Below are 16531 nucleotides of genomic sequence, written 5' to 3' on the forward strand. Positions count from 1 at the left end.
AACAGAAATCCTAAGATACCTTCCCATCTTGGATTTTTATTTGTGTGTGTGTGTGTGTGTGTGTGTGTGTGAGAGAGAGAGAGAGAGAGAGAGAGAGAGAGAGAGAGAGAGAGAGACAGACAGACAGACAGACAGACAGACAGACATTAGCTTCCCTGGAGCTGGAGTTCCTGAACCTCCCAATGTGAATACTGGGAAACAAACTTGGGTCCTCTGAAAGGGCAGCAGACACTCTTAAGAGCTGAGCCATCTCTCCAGCTCTGTTACTACTCTATTTTCTTGCTTAATTTTCTAGCATGGGTAACAATCTCATATTGTGGTTTTTTTGTTGTTGTTGTTGTTGGTGGTGGTGGTGGTTTATTTATTTACTTACAGATGATAGATTCTGTTAGCTCTGTGAGAGTTGACATTTTGATTTTCTTACCCCAGCATTCCAGTGCCCAAAGCAATGCCTGACACTTAATGGGTATTCCATAAATACAGTGTGCAACCAAATGGTTATTTCCCTAGCCTCGCCCTCCAGAGATCTATCCATCTCTGAATAGTAGCTTTTAAATAAGAACGAAGATAATGATGGTGACAATGGTGACAAATGCTGCTTAGAACACTTCCACTTCACACTTGACTTGTACAAAAAAATATTAAAACACAGAGGTTACAGTTGTCAACAGATATGTGTGTAACACAGTAATCAAGCAAACGGGAAAAGAGAATGGCTAAAGGCTGTGCAAAAAGTGTGGCAAAGGTTTGACTGGACTCCAAGCTCTGGTCTCATGTGCATCCCATTGGTAAGGACACTGCCAAGGAACCAGATGTTGGGTTCTTGTGCAAACCTTTGGGTTGAAGGGGTTGAGTTGCTCAGCCCCCCTAGGACCTGCATACTAAATCTTTGGATTATTTGACAAGAACAGAAAAGGCTCTCACAGGTGCAAATGGATCTCCCAGGCCCGGGATGTTTCCGGAGAAAGGAAACCAGGAGATCTCCTTAGTAGTGTTTGCTACCCCCCTTGCACACCCTAGAGCCAGGATAGCCAGATGTTTCAGGACGCAGGTGCACAGAATGGCTCCATTTCCTGTTCCTCGTCCTGTTTCAAGCTGTGTTGAGACATCTCATGAAATCAGGATGTGAGTTTCTGTGATCGAAACTTGTAAATGCCCCCTGTAAAAGTGAGCTCCTATAAGTCAGGACCCTATGCTACCAGAGACAGGGAGGTGAAGGTCTTTAACACCCTGGGTTCTCAGCATTCCTCTTGTGCCTTCTCTGCCTCATGTGCCCTTGGCCTCTAATCCAATTGGAACTTGTATCAAAATATCCTGGAGAGATTCCTAGCAGTGTCCTGGGCCCACCCTCATAACTCTATCTGCACAGACTGGAGGTGTACGCATCCAAGAGGTTCCCAAGTGATGACGCTGGTGGTACAGGGACCACACTAGGAGAAAGACGGTCATTATTTTGCCTGAATGTCTTTTTCTCTGCCTCCCCTCCATTGTCACTGCCACTGGGTTTGCTGGAGCCCTTGCAGACTTCTAAACTTCTAAGACTTAGAGAGCAGGCTCAAAACCAGACAGCCGTGAAGACACAAAGTTAGCATCTACAAGTAGCATGGGAGGCTGGCTTGTCCCTCCTTGGGCACGAGACCTCATGCCTCCAAAGACAAGACCTTGCCAGGGAACCAAGGAAGAACCAGCAACCGGTGCCAGCTCTGTTGACCTGGGTCTATTGCTCCTTTCTACCTCATTCAGCTGCTGTAATAGGCACCCTCCAGGGGCCAAGCATGAGGCCCCTCGCTCCATTCTGACAAATGTATTTAAAAGTCCCTTTTACACAATGGTCATGATTCGAGGTCTTTTAGAAGAGTCACAGGTTAACTGCATAACAGCACACAAAATTAAAGTGGGTCTATTCCAACACTGTGAAGGAGACAGAGTGGAGCACTACGTGGTTATACAGAGAGAGCTTGATATAGGCTGAACGTGGAAGATGTCTTTCCCTGGGGTGACTCAGGAGTAAGGGACAAATAAGTGTTGCATAGGGTTATGAGGAGAAAGAACGGTATTTGTTGGTGGAACGGTATGTTTGAAGGATCCTGTGGGAGGAAGAACCTTGGCGAAGGTGAGCCCGAAGGGAGAAGAGCATGGTTGGACCAGGAAGATCAGGGTCCAGGAGGAAGGGAGATACCAGGCCATGCAAGACCCATCGGGGCCAAGGAAGGGACAGTGGGAGGCCCCAAGGGGTCAAAGCAGGAAAAGGTTTTGCTTTTCTGAAGCTTTGGCTGACCTCCGCGTCACTGGCACATGGGTCTGTGGAAAAAGACCAGTGGTCGCTACTTCAAGGAAGATTACTGCAGTACAGTTTTTTCTTTTCTTTTCTTTTCTTTTTTTTGGAGCTGGGGACCGAACCCAGGGCCTTGCCAGGGCCTTGCTCTTGCTAGGCAAGCGCTCTACCACTGAGCTAAATCCCCAACCCCACTGCAGTACAGTTTTGTGGGGAGTAGTTTTTGATATTGGATGTTTGTTGGATGACTTTCAGAACTCTGCTCGCTGCAGGAAATACCTCTCCCTTTGCAGCTTTCCTCATAGCCATTGAAAAGTAAAGACCACTCCCACTTAGTATAAGGAAGGACAGTGTATCCCGAGCGCCATCTTTGTACCACCCGGGCCATACCTCCCCTGGGTTACAGTTGGAGATTGGGGTTTGTGGAACCGAGTGACCTCTCTCCACCCCAGGATCCTTATAGGTCATTCCTATCTTCAGAGATGCTGTCAGGTTCAAGTAGACCTCAGGTTTTCAGAGTCTACATCCTTCAAATGTGCAGCTGTGCTGACTGTTTCCACTCTGTGTTTTCTAAGCAATAGCTGTGTTTTGAGCCAGGCTTGGTGATACAGGTCCCAGCTCTTACTGTGCTTAGATAGGGAGACTATGAGTCTCGTGAGTTTGAGTCTAGCCTTAGATGTGGCTTAGTGTGGTGGCTTGAGTATGCTTGGCCTAGAGGGAGTGGCATTGTTGAGGGGTGTGGCCTTGTTGGAGGAAGTGTGTCACCGTGGGGGCGGGCTTTCAGAGACCCTCCTCCTAGCAGCTTGCAAGTCAGTTTTCTAGCAGCCCTCAGGTGAAGATGTAGAACTCTCAGTTCCTCCTGCACCATGCCTGCCTGGACACTGCTGTGCTTCTGCCTTGATGGTGAGGGACTGAACCTCTGAACCTGTAAGCCAGCCCCAATTAAATGTTGTCATTTATAGGAGTTGCCTTGGTCATGGTGTCTGCTCACAGCAGCAAAAACCCTATGACATGGTGTATTCTAAGCTGACCTGAGCAATTTAGTGGAACTGTGTCTCAAAACAAACGAACAGGCGAACAAATGCAAGCAAGGACACAAGCAAGCAAAAGCCCATGTAATTATTCATCGTACGCAGCCAGAACCAGAGAGCATTGCCTTAATTGGAAGAAAGTAGAGCCAGCATGGCTCTCAGATCTGAGGAAACTGGAGACTTGAGGAGAGGCCTTCATGGCTCAGCCATACATTCTTAAATTATGAGAGCCCCCAAGCAGAGAAGGCAGTTAAGTATCCCCAGTGGGAACATGCGCTGTTATTACCTTTAGGAACCTCTAGCCTTTGCAAGCGAAAACACAGGCCCTGGAGCCACTGTGAACTCAAATTTACCCTGCTGACCCTCCCAAGAGTTCATATACCTAATGAAAAGCTAAAGTGTGTGCCCGTATTTACTGATAACCTTGGGTGCGCTCTAACCAAGAGTGTTTCTTCCATAGCTCATGGCTTGAGCCTCCACGCAGAACGCCTGTATTTGGAGACAATGATTTATGCTGTGCCTGATTTGCAGACTGTTGCTGACGCTTAGTGCTACTGACAAGTGATTTCCTTAGCCTCCGCTGGCGACTGTGCCTCCCGGTGTCAGGACTGGGATGGCAGGCTGATAGGTCATCTGTTTTTCTTCAGCCTCAATTCTGGGAAGCGTTGCTGTCTCCCTTACTGGACATTTGATTTGAATCATCCCCTCAACCTGGAATTTCCAGGGTGTTCCTACTGTCAGTTTTCTGCTGCCTGGGAAAACTTCCCCCAAACACAAGCTGTCCGTGAGTCGGAGGCCTGAGAGCCAAGGAGGCCAACAAAGCCCAAGGAAAAGGCTGGCTAATCGGTCTGTCTGTCACTGCAATGTGGGTTTCCTGTTCCTCTGGCCCAGGTGGCAGACTTCAAGACTATCAAGGATACCGAGCACAGTGACCTGCCCATGGGCCTAGTGTCCTCTGTTCTAGGTCTGCCCTTGACATCCTGACCCTGTGATCTTAGTCAGGTTTCTTTACCCACTTAGCTGTTCTTCAATTGCAAAAGGTGTTCGAGTCGAGTAGAGATTTACCAACTCTTTCAGTTACACCTTCAATTTTTTTATGATACCTGTAACTGTTCTAGACACGATCTGTGGGGTTTTTCTATTACTTAGAGATTTATTTTTATTATTTTAATTATGTGTAGGTGTCTATATCTGAGTGTGAGTGTGTGGGGTGTGTGTGTGTGTGTGTGTGTGTGTGTGTGAACACAGATGCTATAGGAGGCCAGGGTCTTTAGACCTCTGGGAACTGGAGTTATAGGTTGTTGTGGGTCACCTGATATGGGTGCTAGGAACTGAACTTAGGTCCCCTGGAAAATCAACAAGTGCTCTTTCTTAACTGCCGAGTCATCTCCCAGTCCTAGGGTTTTGTTTTTGATTTCCTCTTTAAAATATTTTACAACTCTTATTTAAATAGGGTGGAAACGCATAGTATGTCTGTGGTGGTCAGTCTTCTTCACTTCCCTTAGAGTGGGCGCTGGGATAAAATTCAGATGGGCAGGCTCGGTGCCAGGCTCCTTCAACTGTTGGGCCATTCCTGTGCTCTCATTCCTCATGCTCTGTGTCTGGGAGAACTTGGCTTCTAAGCACATTGAACTTGAGCAGTGCACTCCTTCTCACTTCTCTTCATGTCTATCAAAGTTCACAGCAGGACCTCTGACCAGTATGACTACTTGACACAATATGACATGCATAAAGGCTCATTGTGAGGACACATTGTTCCCTAAGGGCATGTTTGGAATTTTTTAAATAAGTCACAATCCTTCCTGCAACATTCACCAGTCCCTAAGAATCTTGAGGCTCCCAGTAGAGGAGGAGATTGGCTAATACATAATTGGAAAAGCCTTCTGTTGTCTTGTATTCTGGCTAAGGCAACAAGGCCCCACAGCTCTGTGCAAGGGAAGGATTCTTAAACAGCTCAGGTAGTCCCCATCGCAAGCAGTGATGTCTCAAGCCTCAGGCTGCCACCCCTCTCTTTTGAAGAAGAGTTACTATCTCTGAATCGTGTCTGTTCACTCCCCTCCCCACTTAATCTTGATAGTAGTGTGTGCTCTCCAGAACTTTCCATCAACAGCTAGCCAAAATGATGAATAGCAAATCCCCTATTCATCTTGTTGATGGCTTCATTTACCAATGTCAGCAGCCCTCACAGATTATTCCAGACTTCAAAATGTGGATTCGCTTTCTAACCCTCTGTCCTCGGTATAGATCAAGATCTCACTATGTAGCAGCCTTGGTTGATCTGGAAGTCATTTGGTGCCCTAGGCTAGCCCCCAGCTCACAGAGATCCATCCATCTGCCCCCTCCTTACTCCTGAGTACTGAGATTAAAGGCTTGTGCCTCCATACCTTGCAAACTTTGTTCTTTAAATAGGGCTGCCTGCCTTCTCCATGTGCACAATACTTGTACAACACGTGGTAGCTACATGCATAAGTAAAAACTAATCAACACAGGTAAGGATATTAAACATTTTCACAAAACGCAACTACATGGCAGGGTAAAGAAGTCTTCTCACTTTATCACTGGGGAAGTGAGTCTCCCCAAGGCACCACACTGGTTCAAGGTCATCTACCTAACGAGTGCTGAGACAGACTTAAACCCAGGTCTTGTGCCTCCACATCCTGGGCCCTCTTAGGAAGTGCTTGATAGAGTCCTGCTATTCCTCCATTGTTCTGGAGCATCTGACTCTTTCCCACCCAGTTCACAGTTTCACCCTGCTTGCTGTCTTTCCCCTCTTCCTTTCAATATTCTTCTTTGACCTTTTCGGCCGCCTAGACAGTGTTATCTAGAAGCTTTCTATGTGACTGATTCTTGCCTGATTCTCAGGGTCTGGGGGCGGAGGGGTTGGAAAGTGTTTCTCCTTGTCACATAGAGTGAACCAGCAAAGTAGTGTTCTTCTTATCAAGGGCAAGGCCTGTGATCACCTGACCCTACTGGCACACAATACTGTTCAAATAAGAAAGCTATGGGCATTCTAGTTTTCCCGTTTTGCAGCAACTTCTCTGAGGTTGAGACCATGGGTATACTTCTAACAGAGAAACAGAAACAAGAACAACAAAAACAAACAAACAAATAAAAACCCTGCTAGTCATGTGTTTCTGCTTAATCTGAAATATCCCCTTGGGTTTATGTTTGTACCTGAGAGTGTGTGTGTGTGTGTGTGTGTGTGTGATTAAACTAATTGTTTACCCATAATGAACTTCATAAAACAAAGGTAAACAATACCTGAAGGTTGGTACCTAGGGGTACCTCTCCCTCCCTCTTGGCTAGTTTTCCCTCAACTTGATACCATCTAGTATTCCTTTGAGAAGAAGATTCTCAAGAAAATGTCTCCATAAGATTTGCCTGTGGGCAAGTCTACAGGGCATTTTAAAAACTAGTGATTGATGTGTGAGGGCCCAGCCCTCAGTGTAGGTGGTGCCATCCCTGGTGCTATAAGAAAGTGGTCTGAGTGCATCAATAAGGAGTAAGCCAGTAAGTGTCAATTCTCCATGGCCTTTGCCTGGGTCCCTGCCTCCAAGTTCCTGCTGTGAGTTTCGGCTGATCCTTCAATGGCAGACTATGATGCAGAAGCACAAGCTGGGCTAAAGCCTTTCTTCCCCAGGTTGGATTTCATCATGGCATTTTGTCACAGCAACAGAAACCTTAACTAGGACACCCTTGTCCCCTGGTTTACTTAGAAGTTGGGGATTTGACATCAGAAGAAATGGGACAAGGAGCCTGACTTTGACCTTAACTGGGTACTTAAACCCGGGGTAAGCCTTTGTAGGGATTGTGCTTCCCGAAACACAAAGTTGCTCACACCAGGTTTGTGAACTCGAGACGAAGAAAGCCCGTGAGAGAGCTTTGGAAGCTGAGCGGTGCCGCTCAAATGGATCATATCACTATGTCTTTACTTGTTATCTGTGTGTATGTGAGCTTGCGTGTGCGTGAGCCGGCAGAAGTCAGAAAAGGGATAAGGACACCTGGGAACTAGAATTATAGGAGGTTCTGAGTGTTGGGAATGAAACCTTGATCTTCTGCATGAGCAGTAAACACTTCTAACAGCCTTTACTCTATATCTATACCCTAGGAATCTTCGACACTCACAGCTCTAGGGAAAGGGGGGTTTCCCCTTCAAATGCTATCGAATATACCCAGGTGTTCTTTCAGAGTTAATGAGGAGCATGAGTGGGCAGGGGTGTGGGCGTGGGTCATAGCTACGGGAGAGGGTCTTTCCCATTCTCTTGGTGGGGCCCGACCTGCTCCTGCACTATGCCATGAGGAAGTGAGCTCTCCCTCACTGGAGACGTTTGATAAACAGCCTCCTAACAGAGGAGCAGTGGGGGAAAATGGAGTCACCACCTAGGTCAGAGGTTCTCAACCTACGGGTTGTGACCCCTTAGAGAGGTCAAATGACCCTTTCACAGGGGTCACCTAAGACCATTCTGCATATCGGATAATTTACATTGCAGTTCATCACAGTAGCAGAATCCCGGTTATGAAGTAGCAACAAAAATAACGCTATGGTTGGGGGTGACCATGACGTGAGGAACCATATCAAAGGGTGGCAGCATTAGGATGGCCGAAGACCACTTACTCACTGTCTAGATATTCTACCGATGACAGTTTATATGAACTTCTTCGTTTTTTTTAAAATTTTGTTTTGTTTTTGTTTGTTTTTAACAACTTTTTCAAGTTTACCTCTTTGTTTTTTAAAAAAAAACAAACAAATTATTTCTTTTACTTTTCCAGATTCTAATACAATTACACCATCTCCCTCTTCCCTGTCTTCTACTCCCCCTGCTCTCTTTCAAATTTATGCCCTCTTCTTTCATTAGCTGCTGTTACTCACGTATGTATGGATTTTTAAAGACGTAAGTGAAGCGTAAAGCTGAACTAGAGAGGCGGCTCACGGGTTGGGGATTTAGCTCAGTGGTAGAGCGCTTGCCTAGCAAGCACAAGGCCCTGGGTTCGGTCCCCAGCTCCAGAAAAAAAAGAAACAAAAAAAAAAAAAACAAAACAAAACAAGAGGCGGCTCACGATCTTAGCGCACTGCATGCTTTCCCAGAGAACTGAGGTTCGGTTCGAGCACCTGCATCAGGTGGCCCACAGACTCTGGCAACTCCAGCTTCAGGGGGCTTCAAACCATCTTCTGGTATCCATGGACATGCATATGTGTGTGTGTAAGCACACACAGAGAGACACATAAATATAAACTAAAAACAAATATTAATGAAGAGCAAAAGAGCTGGCTGGCCTCAGAAGGGCACCCGGCCTCAGAAGAGTACCCAGCCTCAGCCTCAGAAGGGCACCCAGCCTCAGAGAGGCACCCAGCCTCAGCCTCAGAGGGGCACCCACCCTCAGAAAAGGCACCTGGTTTCCATCCTGCTGAGGACCACTATTGATTCGGACCCATTTAAACCCAGGACCACAGTTCTCTCTGAGAGCTGTAGATTCATGCCGAAAGGGGAGGAGTGATGTTCACTCAGCAGAGCTCAGATAGTCCACAACCCCGCCCCATGCTTTAGGGTGGCGTGTATGCACCCTGCACACGCTGCTGCTGACCTTTCCCGAGGGTAGCTGTGCCCATGTGTTGTCCACTCACAAAGTCAAAACAGATTCCCCAAACCTGATGGCTCAAACTGCTCTTTCTGACTCCAATCAGTTTAACCAACCAATGTGACCCTCTGTGGTCACCTAACCAACCATCACTCTCTTCCCTGCTGCCACCCCACACTGGATTGTCCTCTCACCCACTCCTGCATGGCATAGACCAATTCAGAGTTCCAATGCCACGGACTCCAGCAATCCTTCTTCACTTACTGTCAACAGAAGTGATTCCCTCTGTCCTGACCTCTAGTCCTCCTTTCCTTGTAAGGCTCTGTCTCTATATTAGAGCTAATTAGAGCCACCCACCAGCCCTTAAGTTTGAATTCCTCACGATGAAGCCTTGTGTCCCTCTCCTCCGTCACCCTCTCCTCTCTGCCCTACACAATACTCAACATTAAGTCTTTGGAGTCGAGTGAACAAATAAATCAATCTTTCCCTTCCACACACCAAAACCACCAGCTAATTGGCTCAGTGAATCCTCCTCTTCCCCTCCCTCCCTGAGTGCTGGTCTGGTGATTCCGGCTGCATCTGGAACACAGACAGAGACCTAAGAGACATCAGGAAGCAGAGATCACCGGTGAACCGGAAGCACGGAGGAAAACTCAATCAGTAACATGCTGTCACCGATTGCAGGCTCCGGAGCTAGGGTTGGTGGCACATCTGTGACCCCAGAACTGGGAGTGTGGGATGGGAAGGAAGATCCAGTCTGGGGTACACACCGAAGACCCTATTTCAAAAGGAAGACACCCACCCCCAACTAGTGACTAGTCACCAATTCATCCCAAAGCCCAGGACATCTTTGTGAAGGCAGTCAGAGTTTTTAGCTTGTCTGTTAAGCCTCATAGCAATTAGTTCTTTAGAATTGTTTTGTTCCTACTTAGATACCGTATTACACCAAAATCCAGTGTCAAAGGAGGAGCTGGGAGGGGCTGTGCTCTGGTGATGACAGCACCCCAGGCTGGGGAACAAAGAGATGGGCTCTATAGCTTGGGGAATGTAGACTTGACAGAAGGCCATCCCTGCTAGCCTCGTCTAAGTCCCTATGAGAAGCTGCCTCCCATCCCCGCGCCCCACCCCCCCGTGGGTGAGAGGAAGTAGACATACTTCCCCAGCTGTCTTCCCAATACCTTTAAGCTCTTTCTCAGTGCCTCCCACAAAAGGTTCTGTGGGTCTGCTTACACAGTAGCACATTGTTGGCCAAAGCCAGGTTTCAAGTGACAACAGAGAAATGGGAGCTTGGAAAACAGGGCTCCTGTTGGCTCCTGGCCCCCGGGGCTGCCCCGTTTCCAATGCAGGGGTGTAAAGTGGGTTAGAGGAAATAGACAGCTTCTGAGCCAGAGTTTCACCTTCCCATTTCCTCTTTGTGGCTTCCTCGTGACCACGGGTAGTTATATATGACTACTAGCTACACTGACCTCCAACCCCTACAAGCCTATCCCTGAGAAGTCGGGGGAGAGAGTGGGGAACAGCCATCTGCAGTGGGTAGAAGAGAGCCTGGGACGTCTTGCCCTAGTTCCCCAGTGTCCCTGCCACCCACCGTCCAAGGCAAACACGGCAGCCATCCCAGGAAGCAAGCAATTAGATGCTCCCAGGGGAGGCCTGTAAATTCCTAACTTCTCCCTTCAGAAGGTTAAAAGTAATAGGGTTGCTGGGATTTTTTTGTCTCTCTGTGGATGAATGCGTATTGGGTGTGTGTGTGTGTGTGTGTCTGTGTGTGTGTGTGTGTGTTGTGTGTGTGTGTGTGTGTGTGTGTAAGAGGGAGAGAGATTCCCTCCTTCCATCCCGTGTCTTACACAACTAGCTATTTACACACCAGATGATCCCTGCAGGAAAAGGCAAGTCCCCAGCCGCTGTGGAATTTTAAGAGAGCTTCCTGGAATGCCCTTGTGGGATGTCTGGTTCTAATTGCCTCCGTCAGCGGAGCTGGCAGGCGCAATGAGAGGTGAAATTGAACAGATTCCAGTTCACATCAGACCCCCAGCCCTGCCAGAGTCCCCCAGGGCCCGGAAAAGAAAACAAATGTGGCCCAGGCAGTGGAGGGGGCGTGTTGGGCATGGGGGTGGGGGCGCCGCTAGACTGGAAGTTGGAACACCGAGATTACCGTCCCAGAGCAGCGGCTGGTGGCTGGCTTCACTTTGCACTCATTGCTTAGCCTTGCGGGCCTTCTCTTTCCTCGGCTGCCAAGTGAGTGGTCTCCCAGGCCTCTTCCTAATCTAAGGTGGGGGTTGGAAGGGAGAAGGCCGCCCCTATGGTGGGGTGACAGAGTTGGGAGGTCAGTGGTTTTGTCTTCGGGCTTTTGAATCACATATTCTCCCCTTTTTACATTTTAGATCGTTAAGCATGATGGGAGGTGAGAGAAGACTTCATTCCATCTACTAGAACCTAGTCATGCCCTGCGCTAGCCCTCATCCCTCTTCCACAGCTCCTCCAGGGATGGCTGAAGGTCTGGAGGTCTTAGCACAGACCTCGGCTAGAAAGAAGACAAGATCCACAGTTCCTTAGTGCCCCCTATGGGTCCAAAGGATGGAGACACTTGAAAGAGGCTGCCCAAGAAGCCACTTCTCCCAACACCCCGCACACCTCCACCCAGGACAGCCAGGACATCTCTGGCTCCTACCTCAGAGCCAGAGGGCTCAAACTGATCCCTAATTTAAGGTGAGACTTTCTTTCTTTTAAGACTGTTGTTTTAAAGCACAGACACTCACTGTTTAACATCTTGCCTTTGCCAGGCTCAGCCCCAGCTTGACCCCCTAGGCCACAGACAACCTGTGTGCGTCTCCAGGCATCAGGGGTTCACTGTGTATGAGTGTGTGTAAGGAAGTCTGCCTGGCCCAGACCAACCACATCCTAGTCACCATGATTTTTGCCAGATTCAGGCACAATTGGCAGAGATGTCTGAGAATACATGTGTAGAGAGGCTGCAGTCCACAGGATCATCAAGCATCCTAGAGCTCTTGGCTCTATGGCTTCATGGGCCAAGATGACCATAAGCCCCTGCCTTCTCAGTGCTTTCCAGAAAGGAAGTAGGAAAATGCAGGGGTCGCCATGAGGCCCCATCCAATAAGTCAGCCCCCTTGAAGACCACCTGGTGACTTCTGCTCACATCTCATTGACCACTCCAGCTGCAAGAATGGCTGGGAATGTAGCCCTGTCTCCTCTCCTAATGATCCAAGTTCTTTTCCTAAGAAACAGCTATAAGGGCAGTATAAGAAGATGGTCACACCTGCTATTATGTGTCTGGAGAGGGGTGTGGGAGTATGCCACAGTCCTTGTCTTGGGGACACTGGCTTCCCTCTGCAGGAAGACAGAGAGCTGCTGTGTGCTGTTCATCTGATCCAAGAGCTTATCCTCAGCTTCTTACACAGGACTAGACTGTTGGTAGGGAGAAATGTTATCTGTGGGATCATCTCTCCCAAAGTTAATGGCAGGCAGGTGATTCTGAGCCAGGCCTCTGGGCCTTTCCTCAAGGAAAACCATGCCAGTTCATCCCTGAGGTGCACACTCAAATCTGAACACATCTGTCTAGTGCTCACCATCTTGTCTGGGACCCAAGGGCATCTTCTTTTCAAAGGTTCTGGTGACTTTGTTCTAGTCCCAGGCCCCAGAGGACATGGGGGAAAGCTTTCACCCTAAATTTGGATGCACCCCCACTTCCCCACTCCAGGCAAAAGACCCTTGCTATCCTAACCCTTTGTTTGTTGTGCTGGGAGTCTGGGCCAGCCTGGCTCACACAGCAAACATTTAAATGTCTAAATGTGGTATTTAAATTGTGTAGCCCCGGGCTGGAGAGATGGCTCAGTGGTTAAGAGCACCGACTGTTCTACCAGAGGTAATGAGTTCAAATCCCAGCAACTACATGGTGGCTCACAACCATCTGTAATGAGATCTGATGCCCTCTTCTGGTGTCTGAAGACAGCTACAGTGTACTCATATATAATAAATAAATAAAATATTTAAAGAATAAATAAATAAATAAACTGTGGAACCCTAAGTATTGGCATGGCTCAGTGAGTGTCCTGATGACTGGCCTCTGGTTCTCTGCTCCTGAGTGTCCCTGGCCCTTCAGATTTGGAGAGGAAGCTCATCTCTAATTTGGCCCCTGGTTCTAAGCTAGTTGATGCTAGACTCCTGATGCTAGCCAGACTCCTCGTTCTGGGCAGTTGATACTCCTCAGACTGTTGAGAGAGGAACAGAGGAATAGAAAGTTTGTCTGAATAGTTATTCCTTAAGAAGGTCCCAGGTAAAGGGAGGGGAAAGCTTTGACTAGCCCTGTGAGTTCCTGTGAGTGTAAGGAACCGCTTTCTAACCTATTGAGACTGCAACACTTTCCCATGGGGCTTTGTGAGTCACCTCTGCTACAGCGACCCCCTCAATCTTCGACAGCCAGCCATGCCAAATGTCCTCCCAAGCTGTGCCTTCTACTAAGCTGGTGCAGGGCGTCATCTTACTCATGCTCCAATTGTCGCCACTCTTGTTTGATGTCGCCCCCAAAATACAAACAAGAGTGGGGGACCAGAGGCCTTGAAGAGCCAGAGACCAGCTAAAGCTGTCTGATGGAAAACAGAAGGAGAGAGAGCCCAAGTAGAATGTGTGTGTGTATCCTAGTGTATTAAAAATGTAAGTCCCCTTACCGCCCATGTTTGTGGTGGGGTGGGATGTCTAGCGCTCCACAAACACTCTGCAGAAGTTTCCAAGCTTATCCCTATACACATTTCCTGTCACAGCAAGTATATTGGTTCAAGGTGGCCCCATGAATGGGAACAAACAGGAGCTCCAATGAAGGAAACACCTCAGGGATTAACCTCTAACAGGGACAGATCCCTGCCCCTCCCTTCTCTCACCACCATAGGTGGTGCCTTAGGGTGGGGGTGTCTCAAAGCTCACCAGGGTTCAAAGCACCCAGGCAGGTACCAGACATCCTTCTTCCTCTTTGCCCTTCCAGCCCTCACTGCTCTCCATCCCTGTCTCCCCTCCAGGCAGCCTGCAGCTCAATTAGAAAAGCATTTCCAGACCTCTCAGGGACTGGCATGGCCACATTGTTTGCATTCCCTGCCTGTGGCCCCAGCTCCAGAGCAAAGGAGACAAGCAAATGTAGTCTGTCTGGTCTTTTAAGTCACGCTTCCTCCGACTGGTGCTGATCAGAATGATCAGAAAGGTGTCTTCTGAGTATGAAAGTCCTTCCTGTGACTCTTTGGGTGGTGTTCTGGGTCCATGGGGACTCCGGGTTAAGTGATGTCCAGTCCATGCTCAGGAGGTGGCCACAGTCAATTGGGGATGGAGTGGGGTAGCGGGGGATGGGGTGGGGGTGCGGGGATGGGGTGGGTGGTGACATAGTTTTGGGCTGGGACAGTGGTAAATGTCAGAAGGGCTAGGTGTGCAACCGAGGGCCTGGGTGACGCTAACTAACGTCCTGTGAGTTTTAGGCAATGGTTATGGTAAATAGAAAACAGTCTTTGTTAGGTAGAAATAAGAGCTGACTGGGGTGAAGGTCTCTTTAATACAACACTGGGGGTGGGGTGGGTGTGGGGGTGGGGGAGTCTTAGGTGGTTTGGTGTGGGATGACATGATGTCGGGAATTTGCCATAAAACATTCCAGAAAAGGTTGAGGGATAGACTGATTACCATAATTACTGAAGCTGGTGACGGATGTAAGTGGATTGTTAAATCATTCTTTACATGCGTGTATCTGCTTAGAATTTTTCAGAATAAAAAATTATTTAAAAAAAATTTATATGCGTGTATCTGCTTAGAATTTTTCAGAATAAAAAATTAATAAAAAAAAAAGGATCCGGCGACTAATTCATAAGCATAAATTCAGGATGGTGCTGTGTAGCAATCGAGGTTGTCATGGGTTAAAAGTCGTGCCAGATGAGGAGTGGAAGGGACAGGCAGGATTTGGAAGCTCTTAGCTCTATTTGTGTGCTGTGATCCTTTTGCGTCTTCATACCAGTGAAAGCATTTCCCCCTCACGGGGTGTGACCCATCCTCACCCGCCTCAGATATCCCTCAAGGTGGGGCTTTCAGAAGGATCCTGGCTGCCCCAGCTGAAGCTGTCCTGGCCCTGACCAGACCCACCCTGAGGCTCAGCCCACTCCCACCCCCGCCCCTGCCCCCTTTCCTTCTCTCCAGTGCTCCAAGCCGTCTGGAGAAAATTATCCAAACCCCACGTAGAAAATTTAAGACCTTGGCAGTCGTCCCATAGATGACTCCCAAATTATGCCATTCCAAAGGTGGGAGTGGGGGGAAGGCCAGAAGTTCAGAACCTAGGTGCCCATTGTGTCGTCTGAGAGCTGTGAGCGCCACCTGCTGGCAGAGACCAGCAGAAAGGGAGGTCAAAGATGGTCAGCAATTCACCCAAAAGAGGGCTAAGTCTGGTCTCAGATCTCTCATACTAGAGAGGATTCACTGCTTAGCAGACAGAGGATTGAAAAAAGAGCGTGCGTGCGTGCGTGTGCAAGTGCGTGTGTGCCTGGGACTTGGGTGTCTGTAGATTTATACATGATGACTGACTGCATGCTGAGATTGTGGGCTGGAAAGTGCATTGGGATGGCGTGTTTTTGCTCCAGAGTGAAGTCAGTAAATAAGAAAACCTAGCTGAGGTGTATCACTCCAAGGGAAATTTCCAGATGTCCACTCATCATTACTACCCAGCCCAGGCGTGAGATTTACGGATCTCAGCAAATGGAGTTTTCATGAGGGGAATGTACGGCCGGCCGGCAGTATACTCAAAGCCCATCCTGAAAACGACAGGTTCCCTGCGGAGTGAGGAACCTATTTTGCAGAGAAGGAACCAAAAGTCTAATTAAAAAAGAAAAGTGCAAAAGAGGAAATACTTCTACATCATTGTTAGAGTTTTCTCCACCGTGAGTTCTGGTGATCAGTCCCCTCCACCAGTACAACCCAGCACCTGTGCCAGGAGGCTACTGGGGCTGCTGCCCTGCCTGACTTGTTCAGCCCGACCCAGCCCAGCCCAGCCTAGCCCAGCCCAGCCCTGCCCTGCCCTGCCCTGCCCTGCCCAGCCCTGCCCCATCTTTACCTCACCTCTTCTGTTTTTCTCTCCCAAAAGCATTTCCTGCCTCATAAATCTTGAGAAACTTTCCCAAGAAGCCCCTTAGTCCAACGATGTGGCTTCACGGCCCCGACTCAGAACCACCCTGAGGCTAGGGCTGTACCGTGGGAGCAAAGTCTTTCCTAGAAGGTGGTGGGGAGGACACTAGCCCTCCATCTGCCTCTGAGGGCTCACAGACACCGAAAACTTTCCCTGGCTTCCTGATAACATTGCCAGAATACCTGGCCGTCCGAGGCTTGGATGCTTCTCTGCCCCGGGTGGGAGCGGTGGGTGGGGGGAGGCGGAGCACAAAACGGAAAGAACTCAAGGATGCGGCTCTTCCTTCCACCTCGGAAGCAAGACAGGGACCAGAATGTCCCTGCTGCTTCTGTCCGTTTCTTCTCTCTGAAACGACGGGCTTGTTTTGTCTTCTCTCTCTCAGGTGGAGCAGCAGGTCTTTCTTCTGCGCAACTCATCTCAGAAACTCACCAGAACAATTCTCCGGGGCTTTGAGCTCCTCGTGACACGTTTTCCCACACCGCGTTGCCT

The 16531-nt window shown here is 48.7% G+C and overlaps 1 long non-coding RNA gene across 1 annotated transcript; it reads left to right on the forward strand.

The window, feature by feature from the left end:
- Window positions 1-3069: 3069 nt before the first annotated feature.
- On the forward strand, window positions 3070-11603 carry LOC134481019 (uncharacterized). The gene is made up of 2 exons (XR_015633758.1): window positions 3070-3178; window positions 11265-11603. It is a non-coding gene; the product is annotated as an uncharacterized LOC134481019 (long non-coding RNA).
- The last annotated feature ends 4928 nt before the right edge of the window (window positions 11604-16531 follow it).

The sequence above is a fragment of the Rattus norvegicus genome, chromosome 11 (assembly GCF_021556685.1).
Source record: "Rattus norvegicus strain SHRSP/BbbUtx chromosome 11, alternate assembly SHRSP_T2T, whole genome shotgun sequence".
NCBI lineage: Eukaryota > Metazoa > Chordata > Mammalia > Rodentia > Muridae > Rattus > Rattus norvegicus.